Genomic DNA, 13,773 nt, shown 5'->3' with positions numbered 1-13,773 from the left:
CTCAGGTTGTGTGTGGTATTGAAGCTCAGTTCCATTGAAGTGAACAATGCCAAGTTGTAATACCACAAACAACCTGCGGACAGGTGTGGTGTTACTTCTAGAATAAACTTTTATTTTTCTTCTCCTGAATAGCCTTATTTAATGCTCTGTACCCGAGCCAAGCCATCATAAAGAACGAGGGACATGATGTGACACACGAAATAAAGAGCGCGCCGCCCTACATGCCCCAGCCCCCAAGTGACGTGTCGGAAATGGGGCCCCGCCTCCTCCTGTCCCCAAGCGGCCTGTCAGTCATATCTACCAGGCCACGCCCCCTGTATCTCAGCACACACCAGGGGGAGGAGCCTCCGCGCTGAACCTGGGTGTAAGGGAAGAAGTTCAATGTGCAGCGGAGCCGGAGAGCTGCGTGTCCAGTGACAGGTCGGTGCGGGTCCCGGGGATGAGCAGACCCCTGCAGACTATTACCTCGGGCTGGATCACAGGTAAGGCGATCACTCCTTCACCTGGGGTGGCGGGATTATTACTTCCAATCCCCGGGATTACTCTCAGTGTGCATGCGTTTAGCCGGTGTTGGAACAGAGGAGCTATAGGGTTTCCAGGAGGAGTTATTGAGCAATCCCTAAACATCAGCAGTATGACACTGACACATGATCACCTATGGATGATGTATGTGGTGATCATTATACGTGGCATCCGGGTGACTGGACCATTGTGGGCAAATTCTTTACATTTTATTTAAAGGAGAATATTTAACCTGTGTGTCTGTTGTGTACATGGAGTCCTTTTCACTATGATCACCACTTAGAAAAGTTCTATACACAGTGAGGATCCTGATGATAGTCGAGTGCAGTGGTCTCCAACCTGAGGACCTCCAGATGTTGCAAAACTACAACTCCCAGCATTGGCTGTCCGGGCATGCTGGGAGTTGTAGTTTTGCAACAGCTGGAGGTCCACAGGTTTTTAGACCACTGGTCTAGTGTCTACGCCTCAATGGTGTATCTCCAGCTGTTGCAAAACTACAACTCCCAGCATGCCCGGACAGCCGTTGGCTGTCCGGGCATGCTGGGACTTGTAGTTTTGCAACATCTGAAGGTCCACAGGTTTGAGACCACTGGTCTAGTGTCTACACCTCTACGTGTATCTCCAGCTGTTGCAAAACTACAACTCCCAGCAGGCCCGGACAGCTGTTGGCTGTCCGGGCATGCTGGGAGTTGTAGTTTTGCAACATCTGCAGGTCTACAGGTTGGAGACCACTGGTCTAGTGTCTACGCCTTTTATGGTGTATCTCCAGCTGTTGCAAAACTGCGACTCCCAGCATGCCCGGACAGCCGTTGGCTGTCTGGGCATGCTGGGAGTTGTAGTTTTGCAACATCTGAAGGTCCACAGGTTTGAGACCACTGGTCTAGTGTCTACACCTCTACGTGTATCTCCAGCTGTTGCTAAACTACAACTCCCAGCATGGCCGGACAGGCATGTGCTGTCCTGGCATGCTGGGAGTTGTAGTTTTGCAACATCTGGAGGGCCACATGTTGGAGACCACTGGTCTAGTGTCTACGCCTTTTATGGTGTATCTCCAGCTGTTGCAAAACTACAACTCGGCTGTCTGGGCATGCTGGGAGTTGTAGTTTTGCAACATCTGGAGGGCCACAGGTTGGAGACCACTGGTCTAGTGTCTACGCCTTTTATGTGTATCTCCAGCTGTTGCAAAACTACAACTCGGCTGTCTGGGCATGCTGGGAGTTGTAGTTTTGCAACAGCTGAAGACACACTGTTTTGAAACCACTGGTCTGTGGCAATGGTCTCCAAGCTATGCACCTCCAGCTGTTGCAAAATTACAACTCCTAGCATGCCCAGACAGCCAATAGAGGTCCACGGTATGTGGACCACTAGTCTACAAGGACTGGCAGACCCATGCCCAAGGTATTTTTGGCAGGGAACAAATAGATCTGGCAGCCCATCTACTCTAGATGGTTGTCGGTGTGTTCACATGGTGCAGTAAAATGGGCAATGTCAGGTGCAAAACGTTTTTATGTGTTATACATCGTGAAGCTTTTAAGGCTCGTAATATACTTTAAATGTCAGTCCTTCTTATATGGAAAATGTTGCTTATTAAAATGACCACTAGGGGTCCCCATACCAGTCAGAATGCCATCCAGTTGGACGGCCGCATTATCTTTGTCCCATCCGAAGTGCGTGCTGGGACCATTGGACTACGGGGAAGGCTGCCAGACTCATGCCCAAGTTTTTTTATTTTTTATTTTTTGGTCAGGAAAAAAAAAATCTGCCAGTCCGTCTATTCTAGATGGTAGAAAGGGGTTATGGGTGAATTCAAATGGTGCGGTTAAATAGGCACTGTAGAATGCAAAAAGTTTGTATATGTTCTACATCTTGCAACATTAACTTTTGTAATACATTTCACAACTTTTTATACGGAAAATGTTGCTTGTTAAAATGACCACAAGGGGTCCCAATGCCAGCCAGAATGCCATCCTGTCCGGCAGCCATGTCATCTTTGTCTCTGCTAAAGCGTGCACTAGGACAAAGTCCAGGAAGTACGTGCAGGACTATTGGTCCTCAGTGCACACCCCCGGGGATCACTCTCTGCGGTCTGTTAGACAAGCTGGGAATGGCGCAGAGAATGGCTAGTCCTGCTTGTACTCCCTGCACTTTGTCCCTGCATGCACTTCAGCAGGGACAAAGATGGCCGGCCACTGAATAGGGTCGCACAGTGCGACTCTGAACCTCCATGGCTGAAGACTAAGGGGGAAGTTTGCACATGATATGTGAAGGCAATCCTTGGGAATGCCCCTTCCTCCATAGCGGACATTAGAGCGCCTGAAACAGCTAATAGAGGGCATTTGTAGTAGGGATCGACCGATTATCGGTTTGACCGATATTATGGGCCGATATTCACGATTTTGGACATTATCAGTATCGGCAATTACCTTGCCGATATGCTGATAATGCCCCGCCTCCCCGGCCCGAGACCACCGCCGCTGCTGCTGCCCCATATCCTCCCCCATCCACGGCTTTAGAATTGCCTGTTCCCGGGGTCCGTGCTACTTCTGGCTCCTGCGGCGTCCTGCGCGCTGCACAGCGCAATGACGAGTGACATCCTCAAAGCAACGTCACCGTCAGTGCGCACAGTGACAGCTCAGGACGCCGCCGGAGCCAGAAGCAGCGCGGACACCGGGAATGGGGGAGGCAATGGGGCAGCGGCGGCGGTAGACAGGCAGGGGGAGAGAAGCGGGCGGCGGTGGCGGTCTCTGGCCCTGCAAAAGCCGCTGCAGTTCATTGATTTAAAGCGACCGCTTTAAATCATTGATCTGGGGGGGGGGGGGAAATAACCGATAACTTATAAAGATATTCCAGGATAAGTTATCGGCTATCGGCCTGAAAGATCGCAGATTATCGGTATCGGCCCTAAAAAATCGATATCGGGCGATCCCTAATTTGGAGCCCAAGCAGCAAGTAAAACTCACAGAAAAGCCCAGCGCTAGTTTTGCCACAGCTTTGTTCAGGAACAAATAGTGAGTCACATAGGAGGTGTTTTTATTTTTATTTTTTTTCTTCCATCAAGCATGTGCCCATACGATTTAAAAGACAAGAATCATGAAAAAAAATGTATCCCCTATTTTACGGATTAGGAATAAGTTTTAGATCTCTTGTTTAGAGCCCAGCTCCCTTTACAGCGGCGCATCACGACCCCCGCCCCCTTTATATAGTTCTATGGGAGAGCCAAAGATTGCCGGCATCGGATAGGGGATAAGTGTTTTTTCATGATATTTGTCCTTTAAAGGAAATCTGTCGCCAGTGTCACCTGCACTAACCTGTTGGTACCGACAACGGTACTCACCTTGTCGTCCTGTTGCTTGGCGGATCTCCTGTAATCTTGGCTGTTAGCTCCGGCTCCGGGCACCCGATTTGGAGCATGGGCAGAGCTTAGTAATGTCACCGCTGCTGCTCCCTGCTGAGTCCTGCTAGAGAACAGCAGCGGTGACGTCACTAAGCTCCACCCGCGCCCCAAGCCAGGCCGGAGCTGAAGCTTAGTGGCCAAGATTACCGGAGATCCCCGCCATGGAACGGGACAAGGTGAGTACTGTTATCATCAGTGTCACTTGCATCTGTTGGTATCGACAGGTTAGTGCAGGTAACACTGGCGACAGATTTCCTTTAAAGGGGACCCGTCATGTTGGAAATTCAATTCAATCTGCAGGCAGCATAAGAGAGTAGAAGGAGCTAAGCAGATTGATATATAGTTTGTTGGGGAAAAGATACAGTAGGACTTGCTATTCATGTAAATTATGGCTCATTCTGGGCTCAGTAGTCATGTGGGCGGTGCTAATCAGTGACGGGTATCTGTATAGGTAGATACTGAGTAGGGCCACCCCCTGGACTAATTATCCCAGAGTGAATAGAGGTTTACATGAATCGATAAGTTACCCTGAATATTTTCCTACAAGACTATATATCGACCTTCTCAGCTCCTCCTGCTCTATAATATGATGCCTACAGATGAAATAGTATTTTCTCCATGACTGGTTTTGTGATGTGTTGATTGGCTGCTTAGATATTATAGGTAAAACATGTAAAACAAATGTTTTTTTACCTGTAAAAACCTGCACATCCAGTTACCACATTGCAAAAGGGACTTAGTATGTAAGGAATTATGACTTGCCGGGAGGGTGGGTTGTGCGAGTGCTAACATCTGCGCAGATTTCTTCTTCTTCTTCTTCTTCTTTACCACGTGAATCAGGGTTTGGACCTTGTTGCAGAAAATTTACTTCAAGTGCACAACATGTGACTTTAGGGGCATTACTATCTTGATGGCAGGGGTTGCGACCAAGCCCGCAGGCTTTTAACTGTGTAAGACGAACAATTGGTTGAAAGTACATTGCGCTTACAACAGAACAGAGGTCGGCAGATCCCTGTTCTGCTGCTTCAGCCAAAAGTTCTGGTGCAGGCAGCACCTCTGTATGACGCTGCCTACATTGGGAGCTCAGAGAGTAGGAGCCGCGGAGAGCAGAGCCCCAGGAGCTGATTGGGAACAATAGAAGAGGTGACACGGGGGACTACTATATAGGGGGCACAGAGGGGGGACTTATAGGGGTACTCCCGTGCCACAGCATTCTGAACACCCCCGTGATGTCCTGCAAAGCCCCCTCCATTCATGTCTATGGGAGGGGGCGTGTTTTGAACGTTGGGTGTTGCTGGAGATCATGGGGGGGGGGGCTCCAGCTTATCCCCTTTGGATAGGGCATAAGATGCCTAGCAACAGAGTACTCTTTTAATTACTACATGGGAGCATAGCGGGTGCTTCTTTAGTACTATATAGAGCACAGAGGGGGCCTAAGAACTATATGGGAGTACAATGAAGGTCAATACCTGACCGAAACCTTATCTACTTGGATTGCGTATGAAATAAACCCCACATAAGCATTACCTTGAGTGCCGAGTCATTTGTTGCATTTAAGTAAGGATTGGGACCCTACTTGTGCACCCACCATCTGGATTATGAGTGCCATATTGTGCTACTAGTATATGGGAGTACAGAGGGGAGGAGGCTGACTACTATATAGAAGCAAAGGGGGGGGGGGCTGACTACTATGTAGAAGCAAATGGGGGGCTGATTACTATATTGGAACAAAGAGGGGGGCTGACTACTATGTAGAAGCAAAGGGGGGGCTGACTACTATATTGGAACAAAGAGGGGGGCTGACTACTATGTAGAAGCAAGGGGGGGGCTGACTACTATATTGGAACAAAGAGGGGGGGCTGACTACTATGTGGGGGCAGTATTGAGGCCCACCTAATATACCGGTATGGAAGCACAGAGTGGGCACTATTGCTGTGTGGGCCAATATACGTGAGGAGTTTGTGAAGAAGTGAGAATTGTGCTGGAGAAAATGTTTGTCCAGTAGATTCTGCAGTGAAAAGTCTTGGCTGGGAGAAGTCTTCATGGAGTCTGGTAAGAGAAGGAAAAGTGAAAAGTCCCTGGATGTAACTATAATGACTTATATGGGCTGCAGAGCTGCGATATATATATGTGTACAGCCAGTATATAGCAGTATATGGTCACTGTACCTGGGAATATTGGTACTTTTATAGTGGATTTTATTTAATTACAATAAATCTGTATTAGTCAGTAGTAATGGTAGTGGTGGTCATGGCGTGGCAGTATTATGTCTCTTGTCTCTTGCTGGTAACACACAAAGCGAACAGTGTACACCTGTGCATATATATAGTTGGGAGGTGCTGACAAATGTTGTTAATTGTTCTGGAAATATTGGTCTTTGTAAAGAGGATTTGGCTAGTAACAGTATGATGGTAACATACTCCTTGTTTGCCTTGTTACCTTTATACAGTGGTCCCTCAACATACGATGGTAATCCGTTCCAAATGGACCATCGTTTGTTGAAACCATCGTATGTTGAGGGATCCGTGCAATGTAAAGTATAGGACAGTAGTCTACAACCTGCGGACCTCCAGATGTTGCAAAACTACAACACCCAGCATGCCCGGACAGCCAACGGCTGTCCGGGCATGCTGGGAGTTGTAGTTTTGCAACATCTGGAGGTCCGCAGGTTGTAGACCACTGGTATTGGAGGTTATACTCGCGTGTCCCCGCCGCTCTGGACCGTCACCGTTGCCCTGGATGTCGCCTTACAAAGCTATCGCCGTGTCCCTGGGGTGTCCCCGACGCTCCGGCAAGGCCTCTGCTTCTCTGGCATCCTCTCTCTCCATCGCCGCCATCATGTCGCTACGCACGCCACTCCTATTGGATGACAGGACAGCGTGCGCAGCGACGTGATGACGACGATGGAGAGCGCCGACGATGCAGGGGATCCCGAAGAGGACGCGCCGGAGCCCCGAGGACAGGTAAGTGATCGTAAACGGCTATCCGGTGGCAGCTGAAGCAGTCTGCACTGCCGGATAGCCGTTTGTGCAATGGCTCATCGTATGTTGAAATGATCGTATGTCGGGGCCATTGTAGGTCGGGGGGTCACTGTATATATAATTTGTGTGTATGTGTATATATATACCCTTGGGACTCTAGTTACGCCCCTGTTTGAATACATCCTAATCGGTTGCTAGGCCAATTGGAGTCAATGGAGCTTGGTTAGTTTTGCTCTGGTACGGAGTTAGTTAACGGCAATAAAGAATCTTTCCGTACTTTTGCTGGCAGACGCCCAGGTGCCGGGAATCATTAGTTTTCTTATCATCTCCATCTTAGCGCAGCTCCATGCCCGGCTTTGTGCCCATTCTCTGCTTAACCAGTCAGGAGGTGAATTCGGGAGAAAAATCAGCAGAGTTTATTTTTGGCCACTGTGCACGAGCTATAAGGAGTTATGCTGGAGTTTTTCTTGCCTGTAAATCTTTAGTCGTCTCTAAGGAAATGCTTCGCTGGCGCAGGACCGCGGCTGAACAGCATATCTTTGTAGTATTTCCTACATCAGCACAAGGGAGCATAGTCACCTCCTGGGAAATGAGGCTCCTGTGTGCTGGGGGCTGTGTTCGGACTGGGATAGCTGTCAGCCAAATGTTCACAGCATCAGCCCATACTTATTCAGGCAACATACATTTAGATATAGTGAAGTTTGATTTTTGGAGAAATTAAATTAAATCTAAATTATTGTAGCTTGGGAAGCTCTGGTAAAGGTTTAGAGGTCTGCTTTACCCCATAGGAAATGCTCCATCTCGTTAGTCAGTCCCAAAATCTGCCCTGAGACCCTCCAATACTCCCCCTTATTAAAGCGGGTCTTACAATTCAGATAGCTGTTGACCGAGTGCTCCTCCTGCCGTCAGCTTTCTCTCCTGCTCCTCACACACATTTTCTGAATGAAGAAAAAACTGCTGCCAGACATCATCTCCCCTGCATTGGGCATGTTGAGATCGGACATACCTGGGAGTGGGTCAATGGGCTCCCATACCTATTAGATAGTCATCCAAAAAGAATGGGTTCAGCCAACTTAAATCTAATGTGTATGGATGGACTTGGGCACATTTACCTCATTATATGAGTGGAAATTCACAATTTGTGAAAACCAAGCCAGTACAGTGATCCCTCAACTTACAATGGCCTCAAGTTACAATATTTACAACATACAATGTTTTTTTCTGGATCATTGTACCTTGATACCGAACTTAAGATACAATGCAGTCCAGATCTGCGACACATATCAGTGGCTTGGAAGAAGTAACCAGGCAATATAGGTGTTTTACCAGTGAAATGGTCATTCTGAAGAGCATGCATTAAAGGGGTACTCCGCACCCCTAGACATCTCCTTTGGATAGGGGATAAGATGTCAGATCGCCGGGGTCCCGCTGCAGCACCCACCTGTATGGCTTTCACCTCACACCGGCAACGCTGGAGGCTTCGGATCCCGACCACAATGGCGGACGAGCGTGAAGTCACGATTCCGCGCCATGTGACGTCACGCCCCGCCCCCTCAATGCAAGTCTATGGGAGGTCAGTCACGCCCCCTCCCATGGACTTGCATTGAGGGGGCAGGGCGTGACGTCACATGGGGCGGAGTCGTGACGTCACGCTTGTCTGCCATTGTGGTCGGGATCCGAAGCCTCCAGCGTTGACGGTGTGAGGTGAAAGCAGTACATTTGGGTGCTGCTGCCGAGATCCCGGGGTCCCCAGCAGCGGGACCCCGGCGATCTGACATCTTATCCCCTATCCTTTGGATAGGGAATAAGATGTCTAGGGGTGTGGAGTACCCCTTTAACTGGCTCTGGTAGCGCCACCCTACAGTACAGGGAGGTACTACATTTTCTCTACTACTCTTTACCTGTGCCAGGGATAGCTGTTCCTTTTATACACCAGTAGGGCTGGGCGGTATGGCCAAATATGTGCATTGCGGTATTTTTGTAACTTACGGCGGTGCTCCCCATCGGGGTACTACTCACGTTACCCGCAAGCGCTGCCCTCTTTGTCCTCCTTTTTGTTGCGGCCGCCGGCGCTGACACTCTATACTGTATCGCTATGCCCGGGCTGCAAAAGGTAAACAGAAAAAAACTTTAACGCATGTTCCTATGTTGGCCTTACGCTTTTCGTGAACGTCGGAAAGTCGTCAGCCTATCACCGGCCGCAGCGATGTTCCGCCTCGGCCGGTGATAGGCTGAGCCCACTGTCATTTAAGAAGCCGGCTTCTTACATGACAGTGCGCTCAACCTATCACCGGCCGAAGTGGAACATCGCTGCGGCCGGTGATAGGCTGACGACTTTCCGATGTTCCATTCCCTAGGAAGCAAGTCCGGACCGACGGGGAAGGTGAGTTAAAGTTTATTTTGTTTACCTTTTGCAGCCCGGGCATAGGGATACAGTATAGAGCAGTGGTCTTCAACCTGCGGACCTCCAGATGTTGCAAAACTTCAACTCCCAGTATGCCCGGACAGCCAACGGCTGTCAGGGCATGCTGGGAGTTGTAGTTTTGCAACATCTGGAGGTTGAAGACCACTGGTATAGAGTGTCAGCGCCGGCGGCCGCAACAAACAGGAGGACGAGGAGGGCAGCGCTTGCGGGTGACATGTGGGGACAGCGCAGCCCTGGGCTGATAATTCATTCCCGAGGAGAAGGGGCCGAACCGGTATTGCGGTATGGGTTAAAATTCATATCGTGCAGCACAAAAATTTCGGTATTCGGTATGAACCGGTATACCGCCCAGCCCTAAGGTGAGTGCTGCTTCATTTTACTTTTTACTCCTGTCCTCTACATAGACAGTGATCACAGCTCCCAGCAGCTCTTTCTTACTTTTATATGTAACTTGCTTTATCTGTATTAGTTATCTACTTATTTTTCTTTAATCCTCACTATTCCTATCCTTGGATGACGTTTTGGGGCTTCAGAACCACTTACCAGTGTCCATAGAGTTATGGCCTCCATTTACAATGGTCGTCCTGGAACCAAATAATATCGTAACTTGATGGACCATTGTACTGCTCACCTACAGTATCTCACATAAGTGAGTCCATCCCTCACGTTTTAGTTTTTGTTCTTTTCGTGTGACAACACTGAAGAAATGACACCCTGCTACGATGTAAAGTACGGTAGTTTTATGTTGTGTCCCCTCAAAATAACTCAACACACAGCCATTAATGTCTAAACCTTGGCAGCCAAAGTGAGTACACCCCTAAGTGGAAATGCCCAAAGTGTCAACATTTTGTGCGGCCACCATTATTTTCCAGCACATGTACATTGAGTTCACCAGAGCTTTGCAGGTTGCCTCTGGATTCCTCTTCCACTCCTCCATGACACCAATACGGAGGTAGTGGATGTTAGAGACCTTACGCAGCATAATCATACATTGATCTATGAGATCAGTGCTCTATTGCTACAACCTGCATATATTGGCATTTAAACAGTTAAATAATGGAATGCTCTTTGATTACCGGTAGATGTCGGCTGCATATAGCAGCAGGTACCTGCCAGGTGCACCATACTCCCTCACCTGATCCATGATGGAAAGGGCTGACAGAAACCTAGACACCAAGAAAATCTGTTGCCATGGCGACTCGAAAAGCCTCCAAAGAAATGGGGCAATACAGTGGATACGAGGAAAAAATGTAATCTTTAATGCTTTATTGATCCATTTTAAAAAGCCAGTATGTCAGCAGTGTGGTTCAGAAGCATGCAAGCAAATCATGACTAATGGTGCTTGCATGTGCCCAAAATACGTCGGTGCCATGCTGGTCTTTTAAAAATGGATCAAAGTAACATTAAAGGGGTACTCCACTGCCCCAGTGTTCGGAACATTTTGTGCAGGCTGCAGGTATCGTGACGTCATGACCACGTCCCCTCGTGATGTCACGTCACACCCCCTCACTGTAAGTCTATGGGAGGGGGCGTGGTGACTGCCACGCCCCCTCCCATAGACTTGCATTGAGGTGGCATGGCGTGACGTCATGATCCCCGCAGCCAGCGGTTGGAACAAAATGTTCAGTGCGCTAGGGCAGAGGAGTACCCCTTTAAAGTTTTGTCTGGGCGCTGTACTTTCTTTTTCTATGTATATATATGTGTGTATGTGTGTGTATATATATATTTATATTATATCATTAGGGCTGCACGATATATCGCAAAAGCAATCGGATCGCGATTTTTGCTTTTTGCGATATGGTGATACGACCCCCCCCGGGAAAACATGCGATTATCTGCTCGTGCTGGCTCCCGTGGCGGGGGTGGCCAGAGCAGGTAAAAACTAATTTAAATACTGTCAGTGTTTCCCAACCAGGATGCCTCCAGTTGTTGCAAAACTACAACTCTTAGCATGCCCGGACCGGCAAAGGCTGTCCGGGCATGCTGGGAGTAGTAGTTTCACAACAGCTGGAGGCACCCTGCTAGAAAAACACTGAGCTAAGGGCACAGGGAGAAAAAGAAAAAAACCTTCTGCCTACCTAGTCCCGGTCCCTGCAGATTCGTCTCCGTGCGCTCCGAGGTGTCCTCTCTTAGTACAGTAGGACCTTTCCCTTTTCAGCCAATCACTGGCCGCAGTGGTGTAACGTGTCAAGTCAGTGATTGGCTGATGGGGAAAGGTCTTGTACTGCAGTAATACACTAGGTTTCCCTGGTCCTGCGGAAGACTTGAAATCCACCCGGGAAACCCAGTGTATAAGAATACAAGAATGTGACAGAAGGGGGGGGGGGGATGTGAGAGAAGGGGGGGGGGGGATGTGACAGAAGGGGGGGAGGGGGGGGATGTGACAGAAGGGGGGGAGGGGAGGGATGTGACAGAAGGGGGGGGGATGTGACAGAAGGGGGGGGGATGTGACAGAAGGGGGGGGGATGTGACAGAAGGGGGGGGGGATGTGACAGAAGGGGGGGGGGATGTGACAGAAGGGGGGGGGATGTGACAGAAGGGGGGGGGAGAATGTGACAGAAGGGGGGGGGGAGAATGTGACAGAAGGGGGGGGGAGAATGTGACAGAAGGGGGGGGGAGAATGTGACAGAAAGGGGGGAAGGGGATGTGACAGAAGGGGGGAGAATGTGACGAGGGGAGGGGGGGGATGTGACAGGGGTGTGACAAGGGGGAGAAGAATGTGATGGGGAGGAGAATGTGACAAGGGGGAGATGTGAAATAGGCGGTGGGCATGAAATGGGGGGATAGATGTGAAATGGAGGCGATTGGACATGAATGGGGGGGATTTCACCATTTTTTTTTTATTTTTTTTTATTACATTGCATCGCATATCGCAATCACAATATTTAGGCCCAAAATAGCTATCACACATTTTCCCCGTATCGTGCAGCCCTAATATATATATATATATATATATATGTATGGAAATGACCTGATGATCATCCTTTTTCGTCTGCACCTGATATTTATTCTTTTATTCTTTCTTTGCTGTGATCACGAGCCTGGCATACATAGACCAGTGTTTATACACAGTAGCCAGTCTGCAGAGGCAGAGCTACGGGGGGAGGAATAGAGCTGCAGTCTGGACCAATGAGGGGACATAGAGCATGTCCCAGACTACCTCAGACTCCCTGTAGGCACTGCAGATAAGCTGGAATCACTCATAACAGCTCTTCCCTAATGGACCTAAAAAGCAGCCAAGCAGCAAGATATAAATACATACCAGGTAAGCATCCCCTCTAAGTACTGACTTACATAACATTTTGAGCTACTGACTGGACAACTAGGTAAATAAACTGTGTGTCTGGCCTCAAGTTGGGCTATAAATGTATAAAATCATATACTCACTTGCCCCAATCCCCCAATGCATTTATTTCATGGTGCCCATTGCCATCCAAGCAGTACTTTGCTATTTTTTCAAGTCATTGACCAAACCGGTGACTTGCCTTGGCCAGTGATTGGCTGAGCAGGTTCTTCGTACATGTCTAAGCTAAAGTCTAAAGCACTGCTTAGCCAGGAACAGACAGTGTATTGGGGCATCAGGGCAGGTGAGTCTAGGTGTTTTTATATTTTTTGAGCCTGGATGCACACAGTAGAGTGGGCGGTCACACGCTATACCTGCAGATCCAGCAAATCCCACACACTTTTGCACCGCAGCCAGTAGGACCAGGTACACACAGTTACGCCCACCAGTGCCCTGTGATTATTATTATTATTTTTTTTTTTATAGTACATAAGGGTGCAGATATGCCTTTCAGGAGCATAGAAAAGCTAGGTGATAATGTCGCCCATATCTGCTTATAGTTGTGTGTGACAGACAGACCCTGTAATTATGTGATTACAAGATCATGAGTCATTACAGGATCTGATTGTCACACACAACTTTCCCAGTCTGCTGAATTGCATACCTGCTTAGTACAGCAGCCACACGGCCAGTTGGCCATCATTATTAGTCCGATCACCGTTACATGGACCACCGTTACATGGACCATTTCTCCCTATCTCTTGCACAGAATTTGGACTCCTACTGGCCTGGCAAAAGTCCAAAATCAGGAATGGAGTGCAGAGGGAGGTGTGTGCAGCTTTAGCCAATCATATCTCATCTCACACTGAACTGCTTTGGACTGTGAGTAGCAGAGTGAGGGAGGAAGTTCTCCCCTGTATGACTTCTGATGATGTCACGCCTGCTGGGGAACGCCCCTTCCCAGTCTGTGAATCTGACTGAGCAAAAAATACAGAGCAATATCAAGGTAGAAAACTAAAAATGTATAAAAATAAAGGCAAGGGATACTCTTTAAAGGGGTACTCCGCCCCTAGACATCTTATCTCCTATCCTAAGGATAGGGGATAAGATGTCAGATCGCCGGGGTCCCACTGCTGGGGAACCCTGAGATCTCGGCTGCGGCACCCCG

At 48.7% G+C, this 13,773-nt stretch overlaps 1 protein-coding gene across 2 annotated transcripts in view; it reads left to right on the top strand.

Annotated features, from left to right (window-relative positions):
* The first annotated feature begins 332 nt into the window (after positions 1-332).
* OSBPL3 (oxysterol binding protein like 3) overlaps positions 333-13,773 on the top strand; it is a 240,803-nt gene continuing 227,362 nt past the window's right edge. For both annotated transcript variants that reach the window (XM_056519828.1, XM_056519831.1), the window contains exon 1: positions 333-482. The gene's annotated coding sequence lies outside the window, so the exon portion shown is untranslated. The remainder of the gene's footprint in view (positions 483-13,773) is intronic.

This window comes from Hyla sarda, chromosome 5 (assembly GCF_029499605.1).
Source record: "Hyla sarda isolate aHylSar1 chromosome 5, aHylSar1.hap1, whole genome shotgun sequence".
Taxonomy (NCBI): Eukaryota; Metazoa; Chordata; class Amphibia; order Anura; family Hylidae; genus Hyla; species Hyla sarda.
The sequence above is the reverse complement of the archived record's forward strand: the minus strand, read 5'-3'. Positions and strand labels throughout refer to the sequence as shown.